Raw genomic sequence first — 16,168 nt, 5'->3', positions numbered from 1 at the left:
TTGGTATCAAAGATATGTTTGCTTCATAGAATGAATCTGGGAGGGTTCCATCTTCTGCTATTTTCTGAAATAATTTATGTAGAATTGGTAACAGTTCTTCTCTAAATGTTTTATAAAATTCACTTGTAAAACCATCTGGTCCAGGGCTTTTCTTGGTTGGAAGTACAATCTTTCATTTACATTGTGTTTCATACAACCATTCATATACATTCTATGCAGTCAAAAAAGACAGGGTAATGATAAGCAAGGTGCAACGGTCATTGATTTTATAGAACATAATACAGGAGAATGAGTGTATGAACCATAATGTGAATGAAGAATAGTGGGGAATACAATGTATATAAACTTTGTAAGCAAACCAATTAATTTGCTATTTTTATATTTTGTATGAGTGATTTAATGGTGGTTTAATGGTAAGGAGTTGCACTGTCAACCCAAAGGCATATGGTTCAAGTCCACCATGGGAGAAAGATGGGCCGTATCCTCCCTGTGATTTACTGCCTCTGAAACCCTACTGGAGGATCAGCTAGGGGTCAGTTCAGATTAGATGGTACATAACACCAAAATAGTTTGTAAGAGATTGACTCAAAACACACTAGATACTGATCTTGCTTCATTTACAAACAGTCTAGCCCCAAATGAGATTATAATCTTAGACATACATGATAGAATTTATAATTCATCTTTTGTTGGGTTTTATAAGTTGCCCTTGAATCTGACCAATTAATAACAACCTTATGTGTGACAGATCAAAGTTTTTCCCCTATCTTGACCATTCTCACAATCTCAGCTATTCAGGCCCATTGTTGTAGTCACCAGGTCAAACCATCTCATTGAAGGTCTTCCTTTTCTTTGCAGACTCTTTTCCAAACTGACCCCTCTTGATAACATGCCCAAAGTTGAGAAGTCTCATCTTTACTTTTTTTTTTTTTTACATGTTATAGTCTTTTAATAATTAAGCACATAAAACAGTACTACTTAATATATTTCTACATGAATTTTTCTGGAAATTCAGATCACAGTGTATCATTACAAATCTTTTATCTTTCTTCTGATCATCTACACCTTGTGCACAGTTCTTAAAGACAACACCACCATCCCATCTTCTTTTTACTTTGAAGTTAGCCTGAGGCTGGGATGGACCAGTGAGATTAAGAAGTGGATTTCCACTCTGAATGTTTTTCATGTGGATTCTCTTTTCTTTGGCTTTTTGTTCTTATTCCTTCCTGTGTTGTTCTTCAGCTTCAGCTCTTTCTTTTTTTAATTTTTTTTCTATTTCTGCAGGAAGAGCTGCAGTATCATCATCACCACACTCCTCATCAGAACCTTCATCTTCATCCTTCTCGTCTGTTAGATTCATCTGCGTCAAGATTAGCAGTAGGAATCGGGTCTAGCCTAGGCTCCTTTGACATTGAGGAAGAAGTTGTATGCTCTCGTGTTGGGCGATCTCTTTTTTTCCCCCTTCTCTTGAAGCAGTTCTTTCTCTTTCTTCCAACTCTCCTCTGAAGTCACAATTGTGAATTTCTTCAGGGGCATCCTGAGTTATTTGTCTCTATTTCTTCTTTGGGGTTTTTAAACAAATGAATTAATTTATTGATACTGGTTTATTTACTAAGTTTGTATACATTGTTTTTCCATACTTGATCATTCCCATTTGTTTCACCCATCTTTCCCTCCATCCATCAAATTGTGCAACCCTATGATTAGTCCCCCCAGTCCTTATCCCTCTGCTCCCACCCTCCCCCTCCTTGGATCTTCATACTTGTTCTATAATAATGGTCTTATACAGTATTTGTTCCTATGGGACTGAGTTAGTTCACTTAGCATAATGCTCTCCAGTCCCTCCCAAGTTAGGTAGTAATTTACAAAATCATTGCTCCTGTATGCTGCATAGTATTCCATCATGTGAATGCAACATAATTTCTCAATCCATTCAATTTTGGTTGGACATTTGGGCTGTTTCCATCTTAGATCTAGGAGATCAACTTAGCAAAGTGGCAGGATACAAGATCAATATAAAAAAAATCTTCTACAGTAATGAAAAGATCTAAGAAAAGGAATCCAAGAAAGCAATATCATGTACAATAGCCAATCACAAACTGAGATACTTGGGAGTGAACTAACTAGAGACAAAAAAGACCTATACAAAGAAAACTACAGAACATTTCTGTGAGACAAAATAAAAGATCTAAATAAATGGAAAAACGTGCCCTGTTCATGGATAAGAAGACTCAATATTGTGAAAATGACAATCCTACTGAAAGCAATCTACATGTTCATGCAATCCCAATACAGATACCAAATTCATTTTTCAAGGAGATTGGAAGGAAAATTGACAAGTTTATTTGGAGAGGAAAGAGACCACCAATAAGCAAAGCACTTCTGAAAAAAAAATGGATTGGGAGGCATAGTACTTTTCTGTCCTCAAAACCTACTACACAGCAGTAGTAACTAAAACAGCATGGTACTGGTACAATGGCAGGCACACAGACCAATGGAACAGTGTTGAGAACCCAGAAATAGACCCAGCTATCTATGGCCAACTGATATTTGACAAGGAAGCCAAAGATATCAAATGGAGAAATGACAACCTCTTCAACAAATAGTTCTGGCAAAACTGGACTGCTACCTGCAGAAAGCTGAAACAGGATCCATATCTCATACCGTACACAAAAATCAATGCAAGGTAGATTAGAGTCCTTGGAGTAAAGCCCCAAACCACATATTTTTCTTTGTTTGAGAGGGTCCAATCTGCTATCACCCACTTATGGATGAAAATATAGCTAAAATACCCACCAAACATTGCATACGTGACCGTGACCCTCATCAAGATGTGAGAAGCCATCTTGCAGTATTACACAAATTCACAGGAGCCAGTAGTGATTGGCTAAGTCTGCAGACTGATGACTCCTGTGAATTGGTGTGACTCTGGGAGATGGCTTCTTGCATCTTGATGAGGGTCACGTATAGAAAGTTTGGTGGTTTTTTCAGCTTTAGTTTCATTCACAAGTGGGTGTCAGTGGATTGGACTTGCCAAACGGACCGAGGGGCTCTGGATTATAGTCTACCAGCATTTGGGCGTGCCTGAATTTAAACATGCTGTAAAGCCCTTAGGCTTATGCCCTTGAGCCAAATATTAATTGATTTTGGGATGAACATTATTTTCATTGGTACAGAAGTGGTCTGTCTATTTGCTGTACTGAAGTAACTTGGAGTTACTGTAATGCTGACCGTCTGTAGTATAGGTGTGTCATACATCATGATGGCTACCCATTGTGGGCAGTGTTTAGTGGAGCTCTCAGTTTAATTCAACTTTGGAAGCAGGAGTGGGATCCACTTTCTAAATCACATGCCTCTGGAAACTCTATGAACTTGGAGAAATGACCATAGTTATAGATAATCTTCAGACCTTTTGTTTATAGGGTCACTATAAGTCGTGCTTGACTCGATGGTAAACAACAACAACAACAACATGAGAGGGTAGGTCTCTGCTTGAATATTGGTTGGAATGCTGGCTCAAATTACCTTCTTTTCCATTTCCACTTCTTGTAGACTCAAAATTTGGTCTGGCTGCTGTTATCATTTTGGCTGAGGTCTGAAGCATCAGCCTCCACAAATCATACAAACACAATTACGCCTGTTGCCTCCCAAAAGCCTCTGTGCACATCATCTTTGCTTCTAAGGAACACTTTGGCCACACTTTTTCCAAGAAAGATTTGTTTCTTTGGAAATCGATAGTGTATTCTATACTCTTCATCTGCACCACAATTGAAGGGCATCGATTTTTCTTTGACCTTCTTCATTCTTTTTCTTTTATTCCCCTGCCACCCCCCAGCAGTTTCTCAAGGAGTGACTGGTGAATTTGAACCACATGCCTTTGGGATTGCAGCACTTATTCTTACCAGAGCTTCTTCCCTTTCTGTCTTTTTAAAAATTTTCTTCTTCTTTTATTTTATACTGGTTTACTTACAAAGTTTGCTTAAGTTGTTTTTCACAACGGGGATCTTTCCCTTTTCCTTTCCTCACCCTCCCAGCCTTCTTCATACTTGTCCACCTTTCACATTCATATGAAGCAATAGACAATTCTATGGCTTATATTAGGCACATCTTAGTCTTTAAACTGCTGTCCTTGTTCTTTAGCACTTTAAATAAGTTCTTAGCAGCAGAAGTGTCCCATCTAACATGTCTTTTAATAATAAATTAAAAGACATGGAAGACTGATGCTTCCATGGCTATTGATTGTGGAACCAAAGATGAAATCATTTGCAACTTCAGTCTTTTCTCCAACTATCGTGATGTCGTCGATTGAGTCAGTTACAAGGAATTTTGTTTTCTTGATGGTGAGGTGAGGTGTAATCTATACTGAAAGAGATAGTCTTTGATCTTTTTAAGTAGTTGCTTCAAGTCCTCTTAACTTTAGCAAGCAGTGTTGTGTCATCTACAAAACAGGCTGTTGATGACTTTTCCTCCAATCCTAAAGGCAGATTCTTTTTTCATATAATCCATCTTCTCAGATTGTTTGTTCAATATTCAGATTGAATAAATTATGGATAGAAGGTACAATACTGATGCACACTTACTGATATTAATCTATGCTATATTCCTTTGTTCTATTTTCACAGCTTCTTTATCCATTAATAGATACCACATGAGCAAAAGGAAGTATCTTGGAATTCCTATTCATCTCCTCAGTGTTATCCATAATTTATTAGGACCCACAGAGTTGAATGCTTTTAGCATATAGCCAATAAAGCAAAGCCTTATTTAAAACAAAGCAAACCCTCTTTGCTTTCAGCGAAGATCCATCTGACATTAGCAATGATACTCCTTGTTCCAAATCCTCTTCTGAATTCAGATTGAATTTCTGGCAATTTCTTGTGCTACATACTTTTTCAGTCATTTTTTATTATCTTCTGCAAGTTTTTACTTTTATGTGATATTAATGATACTTTGCAGAAATTTGCACGTTCTATGGCTTCACTCTGTTTTGGAAGGACACAAATAAGGATTTCTTCCAGTTGTTTGTCCAGATAGTGGTCTTCCTAACTTCTTGGCATAGACAAGTGATCGTACTTCATGTAGCCTTATTTTTTTGCCAATGACTTTAGTACAACTGTGACTTCTTTCTTCTTTAACACAGGCCCTTGATTCTATGATACTTCATGAAATGGTTCAGTGCTAACCAATTCTTTCTGAAACTGTGATTCATATTTTGGGAGTGGGATGGAAAGGAATACAATTCAATCTATACCATGGGCTTTTATGCATTTTTGCACTGTATCAATATAACAGAACACAGAACATGCTGACAGTGGTGACAAAGATGTCAAGAAGTCACTTTGAATGGGTTCTGAGGAGGTTAGCTAATTAACTAACACCTACTCATTGATGTTATCTCAGAGTCAACTCAAGTTGACCCTGCATTGGGTGTCTGAAACTAAATCACTTGGAAGGAGATTCTCCATCTTTCTCCATAAAATAACTCATGGATTTGAGTTGCCAGAGAAGTGTGTCCTTTGGGTTTCTGTGCAACTGTCTATGAATTATACCACCAGAACTTCCTATGAGAAAAGTTAATATTTTTAGGTGTTGTTGATTTGAACACTACTTTTAGTCAACCAACAACCTTGTGAACAGCAGACGAATAATAAGTAAATATTTCATACCACTTTCACCAAGAAAAATAATGCTCTTTTCATATTTAAGAATTCATGGCATTATATTGATCATTTTTTGCATTAATTATTCTTTCTGAAATATTCACCAAAAACCAACTTCATTGATGTTGCATCAAAACTGACTCATAGCTCAATCTCTAGCGGTTTTCAGATGCTGTAAATTGCACAGTTGCTCCCTTTTCTCCTATGGAGCTACTGGTGGATTCAAACTACCAGAAAGGTGCTACCTTTAGGTGGGCAGCACGACTCCCTGTATCACTAGAGCTCACTTAGGTATTAGGAAAATTAGAGAATAAGTCAGTAAGTTAGAATTTTTATAGCATAACATCCATTTAAAAAAACCACAATCAGTATGCCTTATAATTAGACAATGTAATGTTTTGAAGTAAGGTTTTGCAAGGCTGTATTAATGGCCATGATGAGTAAGCTGGTGTTTATGGAGACTCAGATCAGCAGCAACGGCAGGGCTCAGACTCAGAGGAGAATATGGGGCTACTGACCTCAGTCACGGTTTGCCTTCCAGTTGATAACAAAATAAGTCCAGAAGAAGACTGCATATTTGTCATGGCAGGGTTTATATGGCCAAAGGCGCCTGATGATGAAGTAGGAAGCAGATGATGAAAAGAAGTTGAGCCAAAATCAGAGTCCTTCAGAGCAGAAGGTTGGAGAATCATCATGTAAGGGACATCCGGAATGAGATGACTATAGGGTGACTATTTACACACTGCTTCAGCCATCACATTTTTACCTCAGAAAAGGTGATGGATATATGTTTTCTGCAGAACCTTCTAACTTTAAAATCTCACGGATATCAGAGTCTGTAAATACATAGTCTTCAACACAATAAAAACAAATATCAAAATTTAAAGGTTAAATATGTAGCTCCTTTGTTATTATTCCACTAATGTTAGAAGATTAGCCTACTTTCAGGATATGAGAATTTCTCATTCTTTATTTGCATATCTATATTGGGAGTTCTGGCGATGTAGTGGGTAAGAAGTTGTGCTGTCAACCCAAATGCAGTTGATTTGAATCATCCAACTGCTCTGTGGGAGAAAGATTGGTAATCTTCTCCTGTGCCATTTACAGATTCTAAAAACCCATGGGAAGGGCAGCTATGAGTTGGTTCTGACTTGATGGCAACCAATTATTTATTATACAAAAGGAGATATCTGGTTTATCTTTCTTTCTGTTTGGTCGGTTGTGTCCTTATTTTTGACCTAAATGGTAAAGAACATTACACACTTTTCTGATACACAAGCAGTTTTTAAGCATATAATTGTTAAGTACCCTTTAGTTGATTGCATCTCACAGCAACCCTCTTCTTCTCAATGTTAGCCATAATTTGTTATGATAAATACAGTCAAATGCTTTTGCAGAGTCAATAAAGTATAAATATGCATTCTTCTGGTATTCTTTAATTTTAGCCAGGATCCATCTAACATCAGCAATGATCTCCCTGGTACTAAGGCCTCTTCTAAATCCTGCATGAACTTCTAGCAGTTTCCTATTTATATACTATTCTAGCTGTTTTTGAATGATCCTCAGCAATATTTTTCTTGCATGTAATATTAATGATATTTTTTTTATAATTTACACATTCTGTTGGATTACCTTTCCTGGAAATGGGAACAAATAAAGACGTCTTTTAGTCAGTCAGCCAGACAGCTTCTTCCAAATTTCTTGACATAGCACATGCAGGGCTGCATCTGTTAGTTGAATCATTGAGCAGAATGTAAATCCAGAACACTTACTTAATTGTGCTCATGTGGAGCCTATACCTAGAGCAAGAGGCTATTGAGTGAACAGAGCAAGGGAACATGGTTTAAAGTTAAGAAAGGTGTGCATCAAGGTTATCTATATCCTCTCCATAGCTATTCAATCTGTATACTGAGCCAATTATTTTGGAAATTAAAAAGAAAAAAGAAATTAAGCTGTACTCTGTGAAGAAGAATGTGGCATTAGGATTGAAAGGAGACTCATCAATAACCTATGTTATGCTGGTGACAAAATTTTACTTGCTGAATGTGAGGAGGACTCAAAACACTTTTGCAAAAGGTCAGACACTGCAGACTTCAATATGAATTACAGCTCCACATCAAGAAAACAAAAATTTTTACCACTGGACTAATAGACAACATCATGATGGGTGAAGAAAAGATTGAAATTTTCAACAATTTCCTGTTATTTGGGTCCACAATCAGCACCCTTAGTATCAGCAGTCAGGGAATCAGAAGACAAATTATACTGGGAAAGTCTGCACTCAAGGACCTTTCCAAATTATTGAAGAGCAATGATGTTAACTTGAGGACCAAAGTGCACCTGATCCAGTGCGTAGTCTATTCAGTCACTTACTAAGCATCTCAAAGCTGGACAGTGAATAAGGATGATAGAAGAATAATTGATACCTTTGATTTGTAGTCTTGGAAAAGAGTACTGAATATCCCAAGGACTGCCAAAGAACAAACAAATATGTCTTTGAGAAAGTGCAGTGAGGATGTTCCTTGGAGGCAAAGATGATAAAGCTTTGTCTCACACACTTCAATCAATAGCTTGCTAGGAGAAGCTATTCCTTGGAGAGGGACATTATGCTTGGAAAAATGGAAGGCTGGCGAAAAAGAGGAGGACCTTCAACCAAGTGGATTTAAGTAGTGACTTCAGCAATGGACTTGTGCCATAGATTCTGAGGTTGGCACAGGATAGAACAGAGTTCATATCTATTGTTCATAGGGTTACTGTGAGCCGTACTCAACTCTAGGGGACTTAACAACAACAACAATAACAACAACATGGTTCTGTGTGGTCTGTGAGCTAGTGTAGTGGATTTTTTTGAACCACTATAGCAGCAAGATTGGTGTTGAGAAGAGTAGAAAGAGGTGTGGGAGCATAGGGGATATGTCTGACTTCATGGGAACTGATTTTGTGCTGTTTATGATTTTGATGGGTACAGTTCCCCACTGTTGAGTTGGTAAAAGTCAGATATGATCACCCCTACATGTTCCTTGCTCTTCCTACAATGGTGGAACTTAGTCTCACATTTTTTTAGGAGAGGCTATTCCTTGGAAAAGGATATCGCTCTTGGAAAAATGAATGGTCAGCAAAAGAGAAGAAGACCTTTAAGAAAATTAATTGACACGATGCTGCAATAATGGGCCCAAGTACATCACAAATGATAAGGATGGCACAGGACAGAACATGATGCAGATTTGTTCATAAAGTAGGTATGAGCAGTACTTGACTGCACTTAACAGCAACAACTATATATATCTATGGCCGTGTTCACTCTTCTATGCCAAGAAATTTGCGAGTCATGCATTAGCACTTTAAGTAAATCCTTGACATCAGATTTACTCAAGCTACCTTCCCAATTAACTGGAAGATATTCCTATTTATAGTCATTTAAAAAATTATGATCCAAAATAATGCAAAAATTTTTGAGCAATTTCATTATTATTACTACACACAAGTGAAACCTTGCTTAAGATCATTAAAAAGTGACTGGAATAGTACATTGACAAGAAACTGCCATAAATTAAAACTGGATTCAGAAGAGGCTGTGGAAAGGATATTGCTGATGTCAGATGGATCTTGACTAGATGAAGAGATTATCAGAATGATGTTTACTTTTGTTCTATTTACTATATAAAGGCATTTGACTCCGTGTATTATAATAAATTTTGGGTAGTATTGAGAGGAATAGGAGTTCTAGGACACTTAATTGCACTCACGTAAAACCTGTACATAGATTAAAAGTAGTCATATGAAGAGAACTGGGGGATGCAACTTCTTTTAGAATCAGGAAATGTGTACTTCATAGATGTACCCTTTAATTTTATCTATTCAGGCTATATGCTGTGTAAATATTTTGAAAAATTTGTCACTGTGAAGAAGACTATGGCACCAGGACTGGAGGAAGTTTCATTAACATTTGATAAATAGGTAACACAAATTTGCTTTTCTGAAAGTGAAGAGGACTTGAAGCAACTAAACAAGTACTGGAGAAGATCAAGTTCTTTAGCCTTCAGTAAGGATTGCATCTAAACATAGGGTAAACAAAACTGAACCAGTAAGCATTAATATGATAAATGGAGAAAGATTGATGTGCTCCTTAGAAACAAGGTTGACAAGATGTCTTCCCATATATTTAGGGTATGTGATCAGGAGGGCTTGGTCCCTGGAGAATGACATCATGCTCAGAAAAGTAGAAAGTCAAAAAAGAAAAGAAGACCCTCTCTAAGAAGGAGCTAGCTTAACACAGTGGTTTAAGCAGTCTATGAGGAAGGTACAGGGTTGGGGAGTGTTTTGTTCATTCTTTTGTACATGGGATCACTGTGAGTTGGAGCTGACTCAACACCTAACAACAAAAACTCCCTTGAATCTAAAAGTTGCTGATGAAGGTGAGAACAGGAAACAGAATATAAGAACCATGAGTTCTAGTAATCTTAGATGTCAACTGTAGTCCTTGGGAGGACAATTAATTCTGGGATCAAAATATGAGCTGCCCTGATTGCTGTTGGAACTGACCTATCTCTAGAGATCCTTCAGTAGTGAGAATGACCCAAATTCAACTCACTCATTGCTGCTGAAGTGGAACTGACTAAGCTGACCCACCAATGGGTTTTCAGAGGCTGTAAATTGTGTGGAAGGAGATAGCCCATCATTTTCTTGAGCTGGATTTGACTACAAGACAAGTGCTGCCTTTGGATTAGCAGCACAAGTCCTACAGGTTACACCACCAGAGGATGTAAAATGATGAGCTAAACTGGAGCATAATTCCTGGAACTGAGTATCACCGATGAGCTGTCTTCCAAAGAATGGATGTTTTACAGAAAGGATGAAATGACTGTAATCCTTTGAGAATCTGTCTGTAACACAGCTGTCTTTCTGAAATAGATTAGAGCCTGTCAGAGCCCATTGTTCATGCTCAACCAGAGAGTGTGATGAGTGTGGAGGAGAGGGGAATTGAAGAAATAAAGACTTCAAAAAGTTGGCCTTTAGTGGAAGCTTGGAAAATGGTACAAATGAATCATGGACAGGAAATTGGCATTTGAGGAATGTGCTTCAGAAGTTTCATATCACCATCTTACTGAATTTGCCTAACAATCCTTCAACTCATTCTCCCATTCATAAATGGGAAAATGAAGGTGAGAGAACTCAGGCCACTTTCTCAAGGTCACTTAGTTCACAGAGGTAGAGTTGAGATTTGAGAATCCTTGTGTTTAAACAGAGCAGGCTTGGAAGTTTGGGAATGTACCACAAATACATAGAAATGAAAACTAATTAATTATATCACTTTTGAGAGTGATGAGTTATTAATAACATGTGGAAGAAAGCTGAAAATAATGACAACACTGAGATGCCATGCCAAGCTCTAACCTAACGTGGCATAATTACCACTCTGCTTCTGTATCAGAAACCTTAGCATTTGTCTTTAGAATATGGCCAAAGAAGGCGGTTAGGTCTGGGATATAACTTCCCCAGGACACTTACATTTCCACTCTGCTCTCAATGACTTTTCAGCTAGGAGCAGAATTTAGAAATGAAGATCTGCTTTGGTCTAGGCCTGGGGAGCTGTGTAAGATTACAGAATAATGACAACATTCTTCAGATTGTCACCATCCTAGCTTCTGATGTGGGTCAGGGCCACACTTGAAGAGTTCTGTTGTCATGCTTATTAAACTTTCCCTTTTATAAAAGTTATTTTATATTGATTTATTTACAAAATTTGAATACATTGCTTTTCACACAAGAGCCTTCCTATTCCCATCAATGGCCCCCTTAAATTGTGCAATCCTATAGTTAACACCCAAACCTCCCACCCCCCGTCCATCCTCACCACTCTGCTTCCACTCTCCTCTGCCTTGGTTCTGCCTACTCTTTCTATAATAATGGTTTGATACAGTATTTGTCCTTGTGGGACTGAGTTAGTTCACTCAGTATAATGCTCTCCAGTCCCTCCCTAATTAGGTAATAATTTACAAAGTCATTGCTCCTGCATATTGCATAGTATTCCATTCTATGAATGTACTCTAACTTCTCAATCCATTCATTTGTAGTTGAACATCTGGGCTGTTTCCGTGTTCTTGCAAGAGTGAATAATGCTCCTATGAACATTGGTGTACATATCTCATTTTGTACCTCAGTTATCTTTTTATTGGGGTGTATTTCATATATAGCTGGGTCATATGAAATTTCTATGTTCAGTTTTTGAGGACGCTCCAAACTGCCTTCCAGAATGGTTGTACAATTTTATAATCTGACCAACAATGTATAAGAGTTCTATCTCTCCACATTCTCTCCAACATTTATTACTTGCTGTCCTGTTAAACTTTGCCACTGCTACTGGAACAAGATGGTATCTCATGTGGCTTTGATTTGCATCTCTTAAGTTATTGCCAGTGATTCGGAGCATTTCTTCATGTGTCTGTTGGCCATTCAAATCTCTTCCTCTGTAAAAATTATTTCCTTGTCTTTCATAACAAAAGTTTATAGAATAATTCTGGGCCTCCACAAGAAAAAGACTGATAACCCAATTACAAAATGGGCAACTTTCCCTTTTTATCCCAGACAAGGGATCAGCCAACTTTCCTTGTAAAATTTTGGATAGTTAGTATGTCTTTGTGGGTAACAGGTCATCATTACTCTATCTGCCATTGTCATGAAAACAGGTATTTTCTGGCATTTTGTAAAGCACTGAGGTACCATAGAAATATTGGCATGCAGTTGCTCTATTGAGGCTCTCACATTCTATGCAGGATGCAAGGAATAAATGCCTAAACAAATACACACACACACACACACACACACAAAGTTGTTTTCAATTGTTGTCAGCCCAATGAGAACAGTATGCGATGATGGAGAGTACTGGGGGAATGGGCTAGATCTTTAGGGAGGAGGACGAGAAGGAGGTAACATATGAAGAACAAAGAGGAGGATGCTCTAGGCTGGTAGACAAGTGCAGGAGGCTCAGTGGACAGAACTTAAAAGTGGCTTATATGGCTGAGTTCACTGAGTGAGGGGTTGGGTGGAGGAGCAAAAGGACTCAGTTATAAGAAGCCTTGGGAACAGGAACCCGGAGTTTAGCTTTTATTCTTATGGCAGTGATAGTCTGTGAAGTGTTTTAAGCCAAAATGGGAGAGGGGGATGATGGGCCTCTGTGGAGGCACCAAACAGCTAAAACTTCACAGGAGAGAAAGGGAAAGACCCTCCCCAACCCCCACCATCAAGCTGCTCAGCATTCTAATTGAGCCCTGTCTATCACCTCCACAAACTATTCCTATTCTCCATATGGAAAACATCTAGTCAACATATTTTAGGAGTTATAAGGTGTGTACATTTTTCAGTGTTTCTTTTAGGGACCATAAACTTATAGTTTTATGATGTCTTAATATCAATTTTGAGCCATAAACAGAGTTCGGCCAGTTTGATTAGAAAAGTAGCAAATTCATGCCAAGCATTTAGTTTTTTCTAAGTGTATTTAAATCAAATGCCTGGAGCAAAAAACTGACTTTCCTTTGGATATCAGCAGCTGCCCTCCTTTGAAACTTATGTTATAAAATTTGGGGCTAGACTTCAATTTAGCAACAGCCGGGGCTTCTGGGAAGAGGCTCCAAAGTCCTATTGGAAGGAATAGTGCCTAGTGTGGATGTGTCAACAACAGTGTCCAACAGGCTGGTAAGTGGTTATAAAAACTACTAGAACCACCATCAAGTTACATAATCATTACCCTTCCTCCCAGCTCCTCAGCAACTCTGCAAGGACATAATACTTATAGGGCCAACAACAGGAAGGCCTATGATGCGAGAACATGTAGAGAAAGATGATAAAAATTAAATTCTGGAAAAAATGAAATCACATTTTGAATTTTCAGAATTTAAAGTAATATAAAGCCAAATAACCACCAACCTCTCCTCGAAAAGGAAATCACAATCAGCTTCAAGAAATTCCAGACAGAATAGCCTGAAACAGTTGGAAAATTGGCACTGGGGCATCACTTGGGTTAAAAAGAAGCCAAAGGTAGATGAACATGTTCTACAAACACTGGAGTTGGGAGATTATACTTAGTATCTTCTGAGCAAGCAAGAATGCAACTGGCATGTGAGACGAGCTCATAATGGTGATACTGATGAGCTGTTGCTTTTTCCTATCTTGTCTTGTGCAATAGATTTGTATGTACATTCTAAGTGTCAAGCATCATTCTGGGAATTGGGATTCTGGTGAATGAGTCAACTTGAGTTCCTGGCCTTGAGATTGCAACCTCAAGAGTTCATTACAGTTGTCCACAGAGTGATCTGCCTTATAGCTAAAGAGCAAGAAAGTGACTCAAATTAGGTCATCGAATGCACTATTCCTAAAATTTGAATCCTGAGCATAAGGGTAACAATTCTGTTGACTGCTGTTGAGTTGGTTCTGACTCATGCTGACGCCCTGGACCAAGCATTGCCTCATGCTGCACCATCTTCATGCATACTTGAATCCATTGTGGCCACTGTTTATTTTGAATGGCTTCTGACCTAGGAGTCCCCTCTTCCACTAATATATCAAATAATGTCTTGTTTTGATCCATAGAGTTCTCATGGGCTAATTTTCAGAAAGAACTGTCAAGCTTTCTTTAGTCTATCTTAGATTGGAAACTCTTCTGAAATCTCTCCACCTTGAGTGATTTGCTAGTGTTTGAAATATTTGTGGTATATCTTCCAGCATCACAGTAATGGGTAAGTCATCACAGTACAGCGGTAGTGGAGTGAAAAAATATTACGGGTCAAGAATTGGAGCTGATTTAGCCATATATTATTCTACAGAGGTTCTCCAAGGTATGCTGCTCCTTGGAGCCTCAGAGATACTATGGTGTGGTCTTTCAGACTTCCTCCTTAGTCATCTCCTAATTTTTCAAGCTGTTGTGTAACTCTCTGAAAAATGACAATTCTGCTTGTGTTAAAGTCAGTATTTGTTGCTTGCAATCAATTGTTAGGGCTTGCTGTAGAAGACCAAAGAATACAGCCATCAATACAGATTACACCTCAACATCAAGAAAATAAAAATTCTCACCACTGAGCCAATAGGTAACATCATGCTAAATGGAGAAACGATTGAAATTTTCAACTATCTCATCTTACTTGGATCCACAGACAACACCCTTGGGACCAGCAGTTAGGAGATAAGAAGACATATTGCACTGGGAAAATCTGAAGTCAGGAACTTTTCCAAATTATTGAGGATCAGTTATATCAGTTTGAAGACCAAGGTGCACCTGACTCAGGCCATGATTTTTTCAATAATTTGCTCTGCACCTGAGAGCTGGAGAATGGATAAGGATGACAGAAGAAGAACTAATGCCTTCAAGCTGTGGTGCTCAAGGGGAAAAAAACCAACGGAATTTCCCATGGGCTACCAAAAGAATAAGCAGATATATCTTGGAGAAAGTACTTCTTGGAGGCAAGGAATACAAAGCTTTGTCTCACATACTTTGAGCATCTTGCTAGGAAAGGCTATTCTTTGGAGAGAGACATCATGCTTGAATAGGTAGAAGGTTGGTCAAAGATAGGAAGACCTTTAACTGTATGGATTGACACAGTGACTGCAGCAATGAGCTTGAGCGTATCAGAAAGCATGAGGATGGTTCAGGATTCAGAGGTTTAGAGAGGGTTCAGATCTGTTGTTCATGGAGTCATTATGAGTTGTATTTAACTCGACGGTACCCAACAATTTCAATAGGTTTGGCTGATTTGGCTACCAGAGAATAGGCTAGAAAGTGAGGTGCAGACTCTACTTGGGTAAGTCCCCTTGGCTTGCATACTTTTAATTTCATAGGAAGAAGAATGGTTGGCGGTTTGCCAGTGTGGGCCCAGGGAAGGGACTCTTCATGACTAAGTCCATGGAAATATTTCTCTAACTTCATTCTTGAACTTAGGAGACGTCAAGGAATAAAATAAGAAAATTCTCCCAGTCTCATAAAGGCTGCTTCTGCACTGCTTTATATTGTTGGAGTTTGCAAATGTATCATCAATTTATAAAGACCAAGAGTAAAGGAAAATATGTCTTGATGGGTCAGTTAAAAGCCTGATATTCCACAATAGCAGTCATCTAAAGAATGAAACATAGTGGACAAGGCCTCCTTCTAAGGTTAAGTGAGGACTCCTCTTAGACTATAAGTGTGCTTGGTTATGGGGATCTAGAAGTTTCTATTCTTTATTGATTTCTGCCAGTCCAGTGGGCCTCACCACCTCCTTAGAGGAACCAAAGGGTGTTGAAAAGGCCTAAGGGTGATGTTGATTCTCTGAGCTGAGCTAAACCAGTGGCTAGTGCTTTAAAGGAAGCTTTTCTTTTCTTTTTTTCCAAGAAGACTTTCAAATGGGCTCCTGCAGACAGCTGTGGCCAAGCTTTTGAAATATCTAGCCTCTGTTTTCCTGCTGTGAAGTCTTTCGAGAAACAGTTCAGGAGCGATGAGCTGTTTGCTATTCTGGGGCAGTGGGTGTGCAGATGAAAGGGCA

The 16,168-nt window shown here is 38.4% G+C and overlaps 1 pseudogene; it reads right to left on the bottom strand.

Moving 5' to 3' along the window:
* Positions 1-974: 974 nt before the first annotated feature.
* LOC102850625 lies at positions 975-3,583 on the bottom strand (annotated as a pseudogene).
* Positions 3,584-16,168: the final 12,585 nt, after the last annotated feature.

The sequence above is a fragment of the Elephantulus edwardii genome, unplaced genomic scaffold (assembly GCF_000299155.1).
Source record: "Elephantulus edwardii isolate Elephantulus edwardi_28Jun2011 unplaced genomic scaffold, EleEdw1.0 scaffold00145, whole genome shotgun sequence".
NCBI classification, from domain to species: Eukaryota; Metazoa; Chordata; class Mammalia; order Macroscelidea; family Macroscelididae; genus Elephantulus; species Elephantulus edwardii.
The sequence above is the reverse complement of the archived record's forward strand: the minus strand, read 5'-3'. Positions and strand labels throughout refer to the sequence as shown.